The sequence below is a fragment of the Hyposmocoma kahamanoa genome, unplaced genomic scaffold, assembly GCF_003589595.1.
Source record: "Hyposmocoma kahamanoa isolate Upper Pololo Valley unplaced genomic scaffold, ASM358959v1 99879, whole genome shotgun sequence".
NCBI classification, from domain to species: Eukaryota; Metazoa; Arthropoda; class Insecta; order Lepidoptera; family Cosmopterigidae; genus Hyposmocoma; species Hyposmocoma kahamanoa.
The window spans coordinates 7,078,774-7,097,978 of record NW_020656077.1 but is presented as its reverse complement, the minus strand read 5'-3'; the positions used below and the strand labels follow the sequence as shown (position 1 = coordinate 7,097,978).

Here is a 19,205-nt window from a genome sequence, read left to right as displayed (position 1 = left end):
TTACTATTTAATTATTGTCACTTGTGGTTTGCAATGCATTGGCATTAATTTTAAATTTGATCTCCCGTGATAATCTATCACTTGCAATGAATAAATTAACAGAAAAATGTACGTGACACGAGAAAGAACGTGGTGGATAGAATACAATGATAATAGGGACCGAAGACTGCTAATTTAAATTAGCTTGCCCGTAGCTAGCCATCGAACCACGAGAGGCGGCTGGAAAGTAATCTCTTAAGATTATTTCCAATTCAAAATTAATACTGGCCATTATCGTGACGCATTCCTTGTCTCTTCTTTTTTCAAAATCAGTGACACTCTTTTGTTTTGTTTGTTTCCCTAACCTAGAGTGGTTATTCAGGAGATGACATTACTCTCCATTTATTTTAAATTTCTGATGAAGAGGCTTAATTGGGATGCATTACTTTAAGAATAGGTAAAACCCAGTGTGTGAATATGAAGGAAATGTGCCAGCAAAATTTGTATATACAATCTATTTCTTGTATTTCAGTTACTTTGTATTTTATGATACGAGTTTGAGAAAGTAAGGCGCGATTTTCTTTCTTTCAATATTCCGCTTCCCAATTACTTTGCCCATCATTATGGGGTGCAATAGATGATATCTGTCATATCGCAGTACATGACCCAAATAGGCAACCTTCCGCTGCCTGACAATGCGTACCAACTCCACCAAAGGCGGTGAAATAGGGGATGAAAATTTGTATGGAGCACCAATAGAACTATGAAAATTTGTGTAGTACAGTAGCTGTTAAGTAATCTGTGACAGTAGACTACTCGAAGTGCTTATTTTAGGCACACGAAGTCGCGACTACCAGCTGGTGCTAGAAGTATAAACAATGTCTTGCCTATTTATTTTGCCTCGATACAAGCAAAAAAATACAAAATATAAAAAGCAAAAAATCGAAACTCATCTCTGAAGCTGCGTCGTTAGTACCACCGAGAGGAGTAGACTAGTGCGACAAGCACAGTTTGAAAAAGGTTGAAAAGAAAAAGAAATCCGTAAGCCGTAAACCTTAGTGGCACCGCCCCGATTGGTAAAAATCGACGACGTTGCTATACATGTCACGACTTCATTATTCCACAAAGTCAGCGGATATTGTGGAGTACATACGGATGAAAGCCGATGCTGCCCCGAGGGTCGAGCAGTTGGAGTCCCGCTACAATGTGAATTTAAATTCATTTGTGGCGTACCAACTCAACATCTCTCGATTTTCATGAAGGAGGACTTTTGGCCTAAGAGTGTCGGCTATCGGACACCCACGTTGCGTCACACGTCGCAGTCCAGTTTTTATTATATTATTATGTATGTTAATCTAAAAGGTATGTGTTTATTGGTCTTTTGTAACCTGAACATGAATAAATAAAAAAATGAAATAAGCGAAAGTTATATGTCGTCGTATTTAAGAAGGTATTGCATATGCGAGTCGTTTTGCTTATCACAGGTAATTTGCCGGAGTGTAATGTTTATAGAACTGAACTGAATTAAAACAACAAGATAGTAAACTTTATTCGAGCAAGCAATTTAAAGGAATATGTTTCTTGATACTTCATGTATATTATTACAATCTTCAATTAAAACTCCACTCCTTTGAATATTATTTACCAAAATTCGTGATTTTGTTTACATGGATGAATACTTGAATAGGGATCATTGACTTACAATTATATGGACGTCAGGTCCGCGCTAAAAAGTGTCCGCACTTGTAAGGCGCTAAAATCGTATACAGAGCGCGACACTCCGCTTTAGTCTTCATTTGTTCTACGTACAGCGCGATACTGCGATGACATAACAATTTAAATTTCGAATACGTTGACTTGGGACATTTTTTTCGTGGTTTTTGTATTAGACCCGTCGTCCATTTATTTGTAAGTCAATGATAGGGATGGTAAACATTTTCGTCTATTTTTTTATGTAATCTTGCCAAAATCGACTAGAATGTTTTCTTGCAAGATGGTATTTCAAAAACCTTAGGCTTCAGTAAAGTCTTTATTTTGCCAATCTAAGAGGTCTCTAATAAAATCACCAATTGGTGTTTCAGGTTTCCATTCCAAGCAGAAAGGAATTCAAAACTCTACTCCGAATTTAATCAATTACGACCATCAGGAGCTCACGAATTAACATAAAGACAGAAAACGCGATTCAATTGGGAGGAAATTTAATTTACATTAGATTAATTAAGTATTGATCATTCTTTGTAATAGCTTGGAAGAATTTTAGGATTACAAAGGAGCAATTTAGATTGTTTATTTATTATTTAGAAAATAGACAGCAAATTTTTATCAATAAATATATGTTGTAATGATAATGCTAATTACCAGTGGCGACGGGTAAAATTTTCCTTAGTAAAACCGAAGCAAAACAAAAACAAAAAATTTGTTTTCCCGGAAAAATAGTTTCATTTCCTGTTTTAATTACTTACGAATTACCATGACTTACGATCGATCTTTACGTAGCTCTATTGAAAAGCCAAACCAATCACATTATTCTAATTAAATTTTTATTGAATTGATATTCAATTATTTTTTGTGAAATTACTCCACTAGTTTGTTATAATTATTAATACAAAGCTCGAACACTCAGAAAAAATTCCTTCGATCCGGTCGGATTCGAACCGACGTCTTCTTGCATACCGTGGCAGACGCTATACCAACTAAGCCACGGAACGAACCAACGGACCTCACGAATTTTTCTATGTGCTTGCGTCGTGTCTTTGTATTTGGTCTTTCAACGACTTTTTAGTCGTTTCACATTATTCTACTTAATTATGTAACACTATTTTGTAGTTAGATTTACAAAATACAAATTATCCTTAATATTATTATTATAATTAGGGTATTAATTTGTTACTGTAATAATTTTGTTACATTACCTTAAGATAGTTTTACATCTGGCATCGATTCAGACATTTTTTTATTGGTTCACCAATAAACTACAACTAGGAAAGTACAATATTGTCTTAATGCTGGGGTGCAACAGTTAATTAAGCCAAACACCGCATGCTGTGTAAACTCGTCATGAAATATATAACATTAAAACAAATTCGTTTTTATAAATAAACTATAATTGGTTGGAAGAAAGTTTAAATTTAAAAAAAAATTGCGTGAACGCTATTCGTCTGTAAGCCAATTTGTTTCGACTTTTTGGTCGCCATTTCTTTAACCGCACACACTCAAAGTCTCGCACTAGGGAAACCCTGTATCGCGGACACACAAATAGACAACCACAAATTGTACCCAAACTCATGAGACAAATAAATGTAGGCCACACAAATATTTCTCTCGGCCCAGGAATTGAACCCGGGACCTCTGCCAAGCAGTCCAGAATGGTAACAGTTCGGCCACAGAGGCAGTTAAACGTTATCCAGTGGAATTTTGCAAATGTGTGAAATAGAAGCCGGACACACGCCTACTTGATTCGCGCTGCACGCTATGATTGGTGAAGACCCATCGGGATATGTTACTATGCATTTATTATTGAATTCATAGTAAGGAAAATAATGTTTTCCTTAAGTAAAAATGTTAAGCATTTAAGGTATCCATATATATCCTCCAATATATCCATTGATTTATTCCAAATAAGCCTATACACTTGTAGATGCAAATCGATGTTTTCCCTTGATCAGTAAAGTGAAACAATCATTCAAATTATTCAAACCATATACTTTTAAAGTACTTCGCCAGATCAGGATAAAATTTCAACGAATAAACCAGAGATAGAAGAAACAAATCTGTTTATTTCGAGTTGAACAATTAATGGTACCTTTCATCGTGATTGCCGTCTCTCCATTATATTTTATGGGCTTCATTTACGTTTCTGAAAAGGCACTAATTACAAGTACAATGAGCGAGAACGTTTTCTAAGTGAAGCCGAGCTGAATAATGAGACTCACTAATTTGAATGCGAAATTTGAAAAAAGCATTTGATATTATAGGGTTTATGTCATTAAAAGTGTGGCGTGATTATCTGGTGAGCAATTAGTGTTAAAATGGTATCGCGTTCTTCGATTTTCGCGATTGTTACACGTAGGAAATGAATCATACGTATTATATCATTGACTTACAAATAAATGGACGACGGGTCTAATACACAAACCACGAAAAAAATGTCCCAAGTCCACCTATGTAAACGTAGTGACTTGTAAAGGAATATGAAAAAGCTAAAACGTTGAATTTAAATTGTAATTATCATCGCAGTACTGTCTAAATTTGCTTGCTTCGCTGTCAGTCGAACAAACGAAGACTAAAGCGCGAATGACGCTCTCTATACGATTTTAACGCTCTATAAGTTCGGACACTTTTTAGCGCGGACCCGACGACCATATAATTGTAAGTCAATGTATTATATTTACATTTAGCCGTGATTATGGGACCTGTAAAGGGCCCGAACGTTGGTTTGTTTGAAAAAATAAACATACGCGATCCGAATAAATAGTTTCATTTCCTAATCGTTAGGTGAATAAGAGGTTTATTCTTATTAATCGACTTCAGAAAAAGGAGGTTCCCAATTCGAACGTATTTTTTCTATGCACGTCACGCGATTTGTCTGCCATTTGTGAACCGATTTCGATGATTTTTTCACTTTACTGTACTCAGTAGTGGTCACTTACAAAGAAGAAAATATCCCACCTCCATAAAGCTGGCAAATTAGGAGAAGAATGCGGTGTATTAGATTACACCCAATTTTATACTCATTTTCCGTTAACCGTTTTCAATAAAAACTGGCAAATAGACGTCATTCCGCAAACTTTTCAGTTCGGTATTTTTTATATAAAAAGTTATAATTGTACTAGGATATATTGTACTGAAACATAATTGAAGTAACAAAGAAGCTAAAAAAAGAAACAAATTTTCACATCCATTTACAACGCCGTCGGTGAAATTCGTGAGTGGGCGGGGCTTGGAGTTGGGAAATCAATGTCTACTCGTGGCAATGCTTACTTTCAACATTAAACGTAACAGGCTCGTTGGTCTAGGGGTATGATAACTTGCTAACTGTGCAAGAGGTCCCGGGTTCAAATCCCGGACGAGCCCTAATTCGTCATTGCCAGACTTTTTTGTTTTTCTAAAGAATTTATTTATCTTTATATATTGTATATTCAGTATTTTTTTGTTCCGCGTATAATGTATCGTTGAGCGTGTTAACATTTCCGGCAACAACATTCTTCGGAATCTTTTTCGCAATATTGAAGACCTTTTCAATCCTAACTATAACGAGCTAAGAAGTTCAATTTTATTGTTTCTATATCCACATTACAAGTTCATGTAGTCATATTGTCGTATAAAGAATGGAGCGGGTCAACAGATTAAATTATCAGTTTTTTCTGCTTCTGTTTTGAGGTATAACTAACGTGACCATTATTTTTTCCTCAGAACGGTAAATTTATTAAAAACAACTATTATTGTTTAATGAATCAAAAATGTAAAAAAGAACTAATCTTGTTTGCTCTGGTGCTCGATGTCCGGTTGACTGGCTTTATTATATTTTTCACATTCGCGTCATTTTTTTGAATTTTATATACACACGTAACAGTATTCTGTTTTGTGAAAGCGGGACACAAAGCCTAAAAGCGGAATTATCCAGCTCTAAGCGGGACGTATGTTCACTTTAGGTATAACATAAAGCCTACAAAAGTGTACTATTAAAAATCAATCCGTAGGCTAGACTCGTAATTGAGGGGTTAGGCAGTCTGCGGAGACTCTCCTGGCTGGACATTAGATCAAAGTTGCCATTTTATTGTAATGTCATCGGATTTCCATTCTACTGTTAAAGAATATATACAACCTCAAATTGCTTGGTTGATTCCGCATAGCAGCGAAAGTGTTTAATAAAACACTTAAAATATATAGTACAATTGAGAATATAATAGCATACTCATTACTGTACGTTGTGAAAACACGCTCCCTAAAAATTTTCAAGATGGAAAAGATACACAAACTTACCTCGAACTTTTACAAGAAAACCGCAATATTCAATATTTCATTCAATATTTATTCAAATTGTGTGAAAAATGTTGAATACAGAAGAAAATAAAAACTTTTAACTTTAACACAACTTTGTTATAATAATTAATACAAAGATCGAACACTCAGAAAAAATTCCTTCGATCCGGCCGGATTCGAACCGATGTCTTCTAGCATACCGTGTCAGACGCTATACCAACTAAGCCAAGGAACGAACCAGCGGACCTCACGAATTTTTCTATGTGTTTGCGTTGTATCTTTGTATTTGGTTTTTCAACGACTTTTTAGCCGTTGCGCTATCTATGAGAAATCTACGATCTTAAATGTAGTTAGATTAAGATCTCAAATGTTTGTATAATATTCTGTGAAATAATTGTAATTTGTAATTTTAGTAGCAGCGGAGCTGTGAGCTTTCACAAGGATGAAGGAGTTCCTCCAGAGAATTACTGCCACTGTAAGGGTGCTGCTGAAATTTACAGGCACACGGGACTTGTCTACTTATATCTCAGGGTGACGGGCTCAGGTCTTTGCGATTTAAAGCTCTGAGTGGCACTGCAACTGTTATGGACAGGCGTGTCCCTTACCACCTGGTTCCCAACTTGCTCGTCCTGTCACTTAATATCATAACAACAAAATCTGAAAATTGGATTATTTATAGTCTGCTACGCAAACATCTAACATACTACGTGCTGTTACATTATAGGGAAAAGCAAAGAAACGCTACCGTAATCACTGTTTGCTGGTTACTTTGTATTTTTAACCGACTTCAAAAAAGGAGGAGGTTCTCAATTCGTCTGTATGTTCTTTTTTTATATGTATGTTACGCGATAACTCCGGTATTTGTGAACCGATTTTCATGATTCTTTTTTTGTTGGATAGGGGGTACTTCCATGGTGGTCCCATTTCATTTTGAAGAAAAGCATCCACCTCGAAGGGTGGCTGTTCACGCATGAAGATTCATTTTTATAAATAGCGCCTAACTTTAATTTAGGAGCAATTACTTTAATGGTTGATTTTGCTATTTCTCCAATTCAAGGCGTTTTTCTTTCAATATACTTTGAGTAGTGAGAACCGATTTTTTTATCTCCAGTGTCAAGTCCTGTATAGTGGCGAACTAGGGGATATTTCAATAAAACTTAGCAAATAGATGTAAGTCCACTTACTTTCGAGGTCAGTTTTTTTAGTACTCTGTACTGAGATTATTTCTCACTTATCTTACTAAAAAGTGTAAACTTTTCTATTGGCTACGTATACTTATACGTCTATTGACTACCGTGAATCAATATGTAAAGTTCTTGCAAGGGGTAAGCGAACGTTGTATAGTTTGTTTACGTACAAATAATGTCACGCTTTCTGAGTTCAGGGTCCCGAATCTGCAAATTTTTTTTAAACTGATCACTGTAATTCCGTTGAGACTCCAATGAGAATATATTGCAATTGTGATAATATTTATTTGTTATTCGGCTAAATTCTAGATTCAATGGCAGTTGAGTCTCAATAGTGTCACTGGATTTTTTATAATTTTATTTTTTATAATATTTAGTGACGGGACGAACAAGTCCTGCGCCTGATGGTAAGCTACGCGCCTGTCCATAACAGTTGCAGTGCTACTCAGCTCTTTAAATCGCAAAGATTTGTGACGCATTGACACTGCGCCCGACACCCTGAGACATAAGTTGACAAGTCCCATGTGCCTGTAATTTCACCAGCACCCTTACCCTTCAAAAACCGCAACTTGGTGGTAAATAGGTGAGCTGGCAGTACTTTCCTGGAGGAATTCTTTCACAAGGAGCTCTACAGTAACTAACAATATGCCGCTCAAAGAGCTTGAATGTAATAATTATTGGCGCTATTGATTTTTTTAATTTACGATGTTTTTCAATAGAAGAATTTCATCGACCTGTAGCTCAGTTGGCAGAGCGACGCTACGGTACAGGGTGGACACAGATGCGAGTCCTGTCGGGTCGAAGATTTTTTTAGCCCCGCATTAGGGAAACCCTGTATCGTGAGTGCCACACGAGAAAAATAAATGTAAGCCATACGAATATTTCTCCTGTCACGGGAATCGAACCCGGGGCGTCTTGCGTGGAAATCCAGCATGGTAACCATTCGGCCACGGAAGCAGTTATTTTGTCTTTGTAACTACAATTATTGGTACTATTAATGTAGAGAAAAGAAAAGAAAAGTACCTTTTTACGTGTTTTCTTTTTTATAAAATCCGTAAAAAGGTACTTTTATTGTAAGTTAAGCAGCGGCAAAATGGTGGTGATAAAGTTTATACAAAGTAAAGTCAGATTGATCACTTTCGTTTCTTCTAACGGAGGGCTACACTCCCACAGCAATGCCTAATACGGTTCAGGGACTTCAGAGTTTGAAGGTTTCAAATAAACTTATAATGCGATACAGTTAGTTATATGCAGCAGAAAGTCTTTATAATGTAGACCTTTGTTACATGGTTGTTGCTGATGCAGGTTTTTTTACGCATAATAGTAACTTTTTCATTGAAAAAAAAACCCGCAGTCAAAAGTTTGCTTATCAGCTTTTTTCGATTTCCATGGGATCCTCTCGTCAGATTCTGAGGTCTTGGTGACAATGGGACTGTTACGGACTCCTTTGTACATTTTTTTTCTGGTTGTCATGGTGCCGGTGATTTGTTGATTATATGTATCGTGTCAAGTGAAAAGTCGACTTTTATTTGTGGAAAACAATTAGTAACTTATGATAGCGGAAACGAGCCCGGAGCAGTATCAGGAACACCACGAGAGTATGCCCTTTCAAACAAAAGAAAAATTTTCAAAATCGGTGCACAATTGATGGAGAAGTTACTGAATACACGGACATGCCTATAAAATTTGAGGTTTTACTTCGATTTTCATGGGATCCCCTCATGAGATTCTGACTTGGTGACAAAGAGACAACCACAAGAATGCATCATTTGAAATAAAAAAAAAATTCAAAATCGGTCCACAATTGACGGAGATATCTGAAAACATACATGCAGCCGACCGTATAACCTTCTCCTATTTTGAAGTCGGTTAAAAAATAGGCTACACTTACGGAACATAGCATCCAAAATAAAATTCTCTTACGGAACCAAGCGTCAGTTAAAGTAATGTCGATTAAGTAACCTTCCATTTCATGCTGCTATGGGTTTCAACAATCCATAGTGTTTTATTTTTGTTGCATGTGTTACTTTAAATGTAGAAATTACGGGCTGGTTTTTAGAGTCTTTGCTGGTCCTGTATGTTGCAAACAATGGAATCAGAGAAGTAAATAAGCACAACAAATCAAATAAAATACTTTCAATTCACACTTAAGTAAAAAACTCGATGGCGAAATAAGCGCGACTTTATTGCACTTTTTATTGACGCTGAATTTGTCTAAAAATTAGGTAATTTGTAAAATTAAGTCACCGAGATAATTTTTAATGGAAGACGAATTTGACGCCTTGAAGAAAGATCAGGTCAAGAGTATGCTTAACCTACTAGCGTAATTGAAAGCATTGACGCATGATAATGACGCGAAGATACGTGTCAGGATCGCAGCAAGTAGAAGGCTGTGATATCTACCTGTCGAAATGGTAAAAAGGCGTGAAGTGTATCCATGGACGCATGGTAATTTTCAGGCTAAATAGTGTATAACATAAAAAGGAATACTGAACAAATTTTGTTTTAATCAATTCAGATGTAAGGAAGAGGTTTCTCCTGAGACAAATTAGGATGTTAATAGAATTAAGTTTCATGAAGGCTTGTGGTGAATTAAGGATGTATGTTACACAGTTCTGTAATATATACGGTCATTACTTATCTTGGAAATTCGTAAGAAAATTCTAATTCATTAGTAACGTTTCACGAACTTTAAGCGACTGTATAATATGAGATTTGTGCGTATGTATGTGTATCTGGATCCAAAGGGGAAGTGAAAAATAATGGAGTAACAATCCAGTAACATACATTCCAAAAAGGTTTTAGTGTGTAAAAAGTGTCCAATACCACAGACGATGTGAATACCATACTGGTAATGTAATACCATACTAGTACAGATATCCAATCTCGCACTCGTAACTCCGCTTATTCGGACGCTTATTTTGATTCTTAACGCTGATCAATAAATGGAATTAAGTAAATCTGCAATGCGATTGTAATAATATTCGAAAAGGCCAACAGGTGGCAGCAATTACAATTTTGTTAAGGTTATAGTGCTCTTGTTCAGGCGTTGATTATACAATATAATATATCAATAACACATAATAAAGTCGCAAAGACACTAAGTCTGTAATTTTAATATTTTAAAGTAAGTGTTAAAACGTTACTTAGTTTCGAAATTAAATTAAAAGAAATGCCATCAATTTATTGCACACTAACAAATAAAGGTGTTGAGAAATCTTCGATTTGTTATCTTTTCAACTACAGTTTTTACCACTTTCTATAATTGTAACAGTATTATTAATTACACATTAGAGTTAATTGCAAACCTCGAGTTACGTAGTAACTATTGAGTAATCTGTGCCTCGAGTCATTACAGCCCTCGGCCTTCGGCTTCGGGTTTCTAATGGCTCCCGTTAGTTCTTATTTACCGCCCGTGCTACATACAATGTTTTTCATCACATGTCGCTTCACAACACAACAATTACGGATTTCACAAATGGCGGGTCTTTCGCTTTTCGCTTTTATTTCCGGTAGGTGGCGTTGATGCGGTTAACTGCCAAATTTAAACGCTTAATTATATTTAATTATAAATGATCATAATGGCACCTACAACGAGATATACTGCAGAAATTGAAAGGTATTTCTCATCTAGAAAAGAAAATTATATACATGGCTAAAGAACTGACTACATGTCATGATGTTATATTAAAACATCAAGACTGCATTATATCACAGGAAGAGAAAATTTTAAAACACACAAGTTTACTAAATGACATTATGAACCACTTACTTGAGAAAACTGGAAGACCAATATCCTCAGCAGCTGCACCATGTCACTTAATGACTCAGGACCACAAGGCATTAAAATAACGGCTGAGAATAACCAAGGATGACCAAATATTTCACCAGTATACAAAAACACAAGATCCTATGTTCCAAAAACCGAAATAATGGTACCAAAATCAGTTAATGAAAAGATGAGTCGAGACAACAGCCGTCGTCGTGGTCAGTTTCGATACAACAAAGGTGCTAAGCTCGACTCCGAGGGCCATGGGCTCAATGAAATGGTTGGCCAGCCACAGGTTTCCTCCTCGAAGATAAGAGGTAAAGCAGCCTTCCCATTGTCCCTTACGTTGACTCCAAATTCAACTCAAGTTGCAGACCACCTCCCAGTTAGTCAAAAGTGTATTAAAGGCGGCACCACTTCGTATCGCGAGTCTTCATCTATTCAACTTCAGTGAGGATACACAGCCAGATGACCTCTTAAACCATCTTGAATCACATCTCGGAGTGCCAACGGCAAAATGAGATCAACTGCCGATACGAGGGAAATACTCATCTTTCAAAGTTGACGTATCAAATAATAAGGTGAAATTAATTGGCTACACTTATCTATCCAGTCAACCGTGATCACACACACAGGTCCCATGATCATTTCAAACAAATCGACGTTTCGGGCCCTTCACAGGTAAAGGGCCCGAGACGTCGGTTTGTTTGAAAAAACAAATAGACGCGATTTAAATCCGGAAAAATAGTTTTATTTCCAAAAATAGTGTTTTTAAAACAATATTTTAGTGGTATCGATTTTTAAAACAAGGATGCTAGTATATTTTACTATATAGCCAGCTTTTCTTCCATAGATTTTTGTGTTTTACAACATTATTGTAAAACACAAAAATGCATACAGTCATGATTTACTTATATGAAATAAATTATTGTAACAAACACAACACACTATCGTTTTGTTAACTCCAATAGTGTAAGTCATCTCACATGTTTTGAATTGTTAATGCTTTCTACCGCTATAGCATTGTATGGCACTGGACGGCACTCAAGTTATTGAGACGTTTCGGTCCTTACTTACTGCTATCTTACTTAAGCTTCGGCACTAAACTTGCAGTTTCACGCATGTGTGACGCACTGTTGCGTCCCTAGTCGCACAATGTTTTATTTTGTCTTTTATCTCATATATGCCTTTTACACGGACGTCTGCGTCTAATTTGTCGTTCTACGTACTCCCTCCGCTCACCACCCTACGTTATTTCAAAATTCTAAAAATACTGCAAAATGTGAATTTATAAAATTGTACTAAATCAATAAATTGCAAATGTTTTTTTTTTCTATACTTCAAACTTATGCGAAATACATTCAAAAAACTTTTTGCCAAATTTTGACGTGTATGAGAAAAACAAAGATCTGCTCAAGCACAAACAAAAATTCGTAAGATCTGCTGATTCGTTCTGTGGTCTAATTGGCAGAGTATCTGGCACGGATTGCCTGAGAGTGTTGGTTCGAATCCAGCCGGATCCAATGAATTTAGGTAAGTGTTGGATTTTTGTTTTTAATTTCACGCGCCCGTCCTATTGTTACCTAAGATATTTTATCGCCAACAAATGTCAATACATTGACAACGAATTGTGTTTTCTACAGCTCTTTGTTACGACTGATATTTTTTGTATGACCTATATGCGTTAAACTTCAAAACGTATCGAATTTTCTATCGTCGTCCACTTCAGTCTGGCGACAAAAAACTGTCGTTTTATGAAAAGCGATTAACGAGATCGGTTTTTGTTAACAGCGCAACTGTGGTCGTCACCAAATATGAGGCCAAATTTGACAGCTACGAAGGCACTACGACAGTATGTAACTTTGAATGCGATCAACGAAACAATAAACAAACAATTATTAGCATAATTGAGTTTAAAAAAATACATACATTTTATTGAAACTTTTTTACTTGAACTGTTTTCGCAAGAATTCCAAAATAAAATGCAATTTTAAGTTATGTACCTGTAAGTATATCACATCTCTGAACACAGCTATTGCAAATAAATTTATAATTTATCAAATTTAAAAGAGCCCCGTGTTCATAGCCAGATTTGTATTTCATTTTCTTTTTGAATTGAAAATTTATGAAATCCTTGGTTTCTTGGTAATTTAATCTATTTATGTCATTGACTTACAAATAAATGAACGACTGGTCTAATACAAAAACCACGAAAAAAATGTCCCAAGTCAACCTATTCGAAATTTAAATTGTAATGTCATCGCAGTATCGCGCTGTCAGTCGAACAAATGAAGACTAAAGCGGAGTTTGGCGCTCTGTATACGATTTTAGCGCCTTACAAGTGAGGACACTTTTTAGCGCGGACCCGACGTCCATATAATTGTAAGTCAATGATTTATGTAGTTGTTTTATCGATGAATATACTTATTTACACTAAATTGTCGTAATAAATCATCTATGAATATTAAAAAACAAAATTTAAATAAATGGATACAATTTATCGGAATGTGGGACAATTGTACGAAAATGTAATTCTAAATGAATTGCTTTCAACAGAATTACACGATTTATATCGAACCGAAAAATAATGTAAACACTCACAAACTCTTATAATTTTGAATCGATTTCTCGTGAAAATCGTATAATGTGATTACCGATGTGATTAGTCCACATCCCTATTCGCGTCACAATGACAAGTGTCAAATTTGGCCTCTTATTTGGTGGCGACTATAGGAAATTTCCTGTACGACGAGTACTGAAACAACCGGGGCACAACTCTCACCCGGACCTGAGCCAATTTAGAAACATCCATGTTGATGCAAATCGTTACAGTTCGGTCTAAATTAATATAACTCAAAGGACGGATGGGAGCCGCTATTTTGACATGTAAATTATATTACGAAAATTAACAATAACTCTTGATGACAAACTTTACAGGAATTTTGATTATATAAAAGCGGAATATAAAAAAGAAAGACAAATCGATTCTTTACTTTCTCAAACACGTACCTATCTTATAAAGAGTTTCATTTTGGATGCATTACTTCAAGAATAGGTAACAGACAGAGTGTGAATATGTAGGAAATATGATGCGAAATCAGAGTGCAAAAATTGTACTTACAATGTATTTTTTGCATTTCAGTTACTTTGTGCTTAAGATACGAGTTTGGGGAAGTAAAGTGACGAAATATAATATATATTCACTCTTTTTTTTACATTCTGCTTTTTCGTTTTAGGAGAGACTTTTGAGTTGCTAATAATGAAACTTACACAATGTTCTTAGTGTGGATTATTAGTGACCTAGACAGTGAAAGTCCTAGGCATTGACTTACAATTATATGGACGTCGGGTCCGCGCTAAAAAGTGTCCGAACTTATAGGGCGTTAAAATCGTATACAGAGCGTCATTCACGCTCTAGTCTTCGTTTGTTCGACTGACAGCGAAGCAAGCAAAATTAGACAGTGCGATGACATTACAATTTAAATTCAACGTTTTAGCTTTTTCATATTCCTTTACATGTCACTACGTTTAAATAGGTTGACTTGGGACATTTTTTTCGTGGTCTTTGTATTAGACCCGTCGTCCATTTATTTGTAAGTCAATGGTCCTAGGTACAGGAATATTGTACGCTAATACAAGGGCCCTTTACAAGTCCCATAGACATAGATCGTAAAGTCATCAACCAGATATGTCTCTTATTAATGCACACCACCCTATTTTCCACTATTGTTACAAAAGTTATTAATTAAAAACTTTATTAAATTTGTATTGAATTGATATTCAGTTATTTTTTGTGAAATTACTTCACTATTAATACAAAGATGGAACACTTAGAAAAATTTCCTTCGACCCGGCCGGATTCGAACCGATGTCTTCTAACAAACCGTGCCGTGTTCTAGAATCGAAGAAATTTTTCTAAATGTTTGGTCTTTAAATTAATAATAAAGACCCTATTTTTAAATTTTCCAAATAAACATTCCAATTTACGCTACATACTTGTTTTAAAATAGTATTTTATACAATCGACCTTGTTTAGGCCGCGAGTCTTTGCCTAGTCGCCTAATAATAGGTACGAGATTTTAAGACCTAATTATGTAATAATTGCATACAATGCTTTTTCTACGAGTAAATAAAATAATTAAACACAACCAATATTTAAATGTATATTTTGTTAAAAATCTATGGCAACAATCTTTTTTAAGATTTTCACCCATTTATTTATTACGGTAGGCAAAGATTCTATCTGCCATACAGTTTCTTCATGTATTTAGACGAAACCTAAACAAACGCTACAAAACAAAAACCAAAGAGATAGAATAACAGTGGCCAAGTAGCACCGCTTATATTTTAATTTTTTTGTGAAGGTTGCAAGATCTTAAGTCAATTTAACCAATCAGGAGGTAGTAGACCGTTTGAGTAGGGTTGAAAGGGTTGTAACCATAAAAGGTAAATGTAAAAGAAAAACAGGTACAACAGTATAAAACACTCCCTACACTTTAATAAAGGCACTTACCCCTAAATGGGCCGAGTAACTGAATTACAGACATAGGTACATGAAGGCTGTAGACTGTTATAAATGATTGCACATGATTTAGTTTATTTAATGATTATAAACGTAGTAAAGAACTAAAATTAGCGATTATACGCGATGGAATTTGAAACAGTTCCGACTGTTGTAGCGGTCGAGCAGGGAGTGACCGTGGGTCGAAAACAAAATGACAAAGTGAAGGAAGATGAAACAATTCAAATTTAAAATTTAAATACATGTAAAATAAGAAAATGATACGATACAAGCGGAGAGAGGCGATACAAAAAGGTGAGATCACGGTGTAAGGAGGTCACACCGTCACAGCGTCATATTTGAGGGTTTAATTTGCAAAAGTACGACGTTCTTATTTTGAAACTCAGTACAGAATTATATATAATACTCATCATAGTCTGTGCGCAGAATATTTATTCATTTCAGTAACGAGTACCACAGATAATAGAATTTTGATTCAGGACGAAAAGGAGCGCCTTTGTATACGGTTTTTGAAATTAAAATGGACGGATTGAAATATTAAGAGTAGAAAATTTAATTTTCAAGCTTTCGAATTTTCCATTTCGATTTCGTTTCGATTCATAAGTTTTTCTGCAGCTCACGGGCCCATATACGGGACGATTCGTTTTCAAAATTTGTAAATTAAATTATTATAATATTATAAATTAAATAAAAAAAATTGTCTCATTATTTTGATTCCAAAGAGTTGATAATTCATATCTCGTACGTTTGCAAGCCGAATGCCTTATCGTATTTGAATGTTCACTCCCAGCCTATCAGATTCCGTTCGTAGCCCCATTTTGCAGTTTGATATCTTTTTAACATGTGCGCTTCAAACGCACTTACGTTTTCGTTCGTTGTCTCGTTTTTCTTTAGTATCCTGTTCTGTTCTATTATTTACAAAACAGTGTCATATTCCAGGATTCTCGGATGTTTGCGCAGTGTACACGCCAAGTATTGGATTTGAATGGTATTTTTGTTCCGCTCCGACGTAACGATGTTTGCAAGACATTTACGAGCGGTCTGCGCGTCGGCCTACACGGAAGTGCTTTTTACATGAAATCTTGGATGGCTCCCATTTCAGTATAAAAAAAGGAATTTCAGTAGTGAAAAAAATAATTTTTCTGATACAAAATTTTCTTTACTCTTACTTCACAACTTTTTGCCTATTACAGAACTTTTGTGTCTTATTAGATTAGTTTGCTTGACTTACTTAACGTGACAATTTGTACAGACATCTGTATTTACACATGTGTGTATTGTACATATTCAGAACATTAGATTGTGTGTGTGAATATATATATTAATGTTAAGAGAATGAACTTTTCACATGGAAATTGTCGTATCTGTTTCCGCCTGCGCTGATTTCACCCGTATCACGGGTGGGACCTTTTGCTTTTCAAACTAATCTAGGATTTGATATATGAAATAACAAAGACGAGTTCAGTTCAAATTAATATGCAAACTGAACGACCTGGACAGTGAGGATTCTGTAGTCAAAATATTTCATTTCGCGACTCTAAGCTAAACTTTTGTAATGCCGATCATGGCACTTTAATAAAAAGCTATCACTTTGGTTCGGTATGTTGTTGTGGTTTTATTTTTATGTCTATTGATTTGCTTATAAAATGTTTATTACTGTCATGTTCAACAGGATTATCTAAATAATGAACAAAACCAGTTAGTTCAAGCTGAAATGTGACCTTATGAGGTCACAGACGGTCGTAAGGCTTTGTCTTAAAGATAGACGAAAAGCTGAAGCGCTTATCAACGAGACGTCTGGCGTTTAAAAATTAAGTTATTTTGTTTATTATTAGATGTTTTGTGTAGTTTTAGTATCCACATGTTGCAATCGTGGTATTGTTTGCTGCGTGTAACTCGATGTTTATCACACTGGGGTTCAGGGAATACACATAAGTCAGATCTAGTGTCGATGGGGAAATCCAACTTAGTCTACCATTCAGTGACGAAGAGGCGGCCATTAGATCCAAGACAGTGGTTAGCCGCCACTAGTGGCGGCTGTTGAAGTTTTTCTGGTTGTTTTGGCATGATGTTAAGCACTTAGCGACATTAGCTCCGAGTTAACGGTGGTAATAATTGTTTTGAAAATTGTGGGTCTTAGAGCGTGATTTTAGTCGTGATCTGTCAAATGTTCTCGTGTTTGTGCAGTTTCTGCTACTTGTCTGGTCAATTCGGTGACTTGCCTTGCCATACTCTCCATTACAGGTACGTATTGATTTGGGTACTGGGATATCTGCCAGCTTTGCCAGCTTTTCTAGTGGCATGTCTGTGCGTGATGCTATGCTATGGGTTGGATGCTGAGTGGCAGTCTGTTGTACCAAACAAATCTTATGAACGCTTCTGGCACCTGAAGGCCGGCGAGATATTAAAGATAACGCATGAATTGTAACGGTTTTCTGTTGCCCATTTGTTGATTATTAAGAAATTATTATTATATATGCAGTACTAATTAATATGTTTTAGTTTATTCTAATTTCTATTATTAATTAATAATAAATTGAACTTAATAAAAATTCATTCAATATAATAATAATGTAAACTTAATGTAGCGTAAATTGGAATGTTTTCTTTGTAAAACTAAAAATAAGGTATTTAATTAATAACTATTGTGACTATAGTGAAAAAATAGGATGGTTTGCATCAATATTAGACATAACTGCTTGAAGACTGTACCACCTCAGTCACGTAACCATGGGACCTGTAAAGGGCCCTAAACGTCGGTTTGTTTGAAAAAACAAATATACGCGATTTAAATCCGGAAAAATAGTTTCATTTCCTATATTAAGAAATTGTTTAATTATTTCTTAGCATTGTTTAGACAATCTTCAGCTTGACCTGGTTCAATACACCTAGCTCTGCTAACTTTATTCCTAGGGCTGTTATGTCCACGAGCTTTTCGCCACCCTGTCTGATCCATTTTGATAAGCAACGGGTTGCCTGCCATCTCTTCTTAAATCCGGAAGAGTTCTGAGCAGTTATAGGCTTTGCCCTTGTCAGCAGTTACAGGCTTTGCCATTGACATGAATCACCTTAGGACAGTGGCCAATTGTTCCCTGATCTACCGTCATCTCGCCTTTCTTCCCCTCTGCAAACCTGGGAATTCCATTTCTAGAGTTGGGGACGTCGTTTGAGTCGTACGCCTGGTCAGTTGCAGTGCCACTCAGAGATTTAAATCGCAAAGATCTGAGGGGCACTGCACTGCGCCCGTCACGCTGAGACTTAAGTTGACAAGTCTCATGTGCCTGTGATTTCACCAGCACCCTTGCTCTTCGTAACCGGAACGCAGTAATGCTCCCGTTACTGATTGGCGGCAAAAATAGATACCTAAGGTGGGAGTACTTCCGTGGACGAATTATTTCACAAGAACCACTGCTACTGGATAAACTGGTCCAGGCGGATCGAAGGAATTGTTCGTTGTGTTTTTTCGATCATTGTTACAATAATAATTGTTACTAAATATCATTGAGTCTTCATCGGAGTTTTCTTAATAAAATGTGATTAGGTACAGTCTGCAAGTACATATTTTTCGCGTATTTTCTTAAACAGGAGATTCTCATTTCGATTGTAGTTTTCTTGAGTGTCTGTTTAAGGATTACTCCGACACATGTGAACTGATTTTGATGATTTCTTTTTTGTGGAGTGTCTCAGTGGTTCCATTCAAATTTGAAGAAGATATTTTTTAATTGGGGGCAAGAGTTGATTGAATTTCATACACTTTCCGTCAACT

The 19,205-nt window shown here is 35.8% G+C and overlaps 1 non-coding gene across 1 annotated transcript; it reads left to right on the top strand.

Annotated features, from left to right (window-relative positions):
* Window positions 1-4,979: 4,979 nt before the first annotated feature.
* Trnas-acu lies at window positions 4,980-5,052 on the top strand. The gene has a single exon. It is a non-coding gene; the product is annotated as a tRNA-Ser (tRNA).
* Window positions 5,053-19,205: the final 14,153 nt, after the last annotated feature.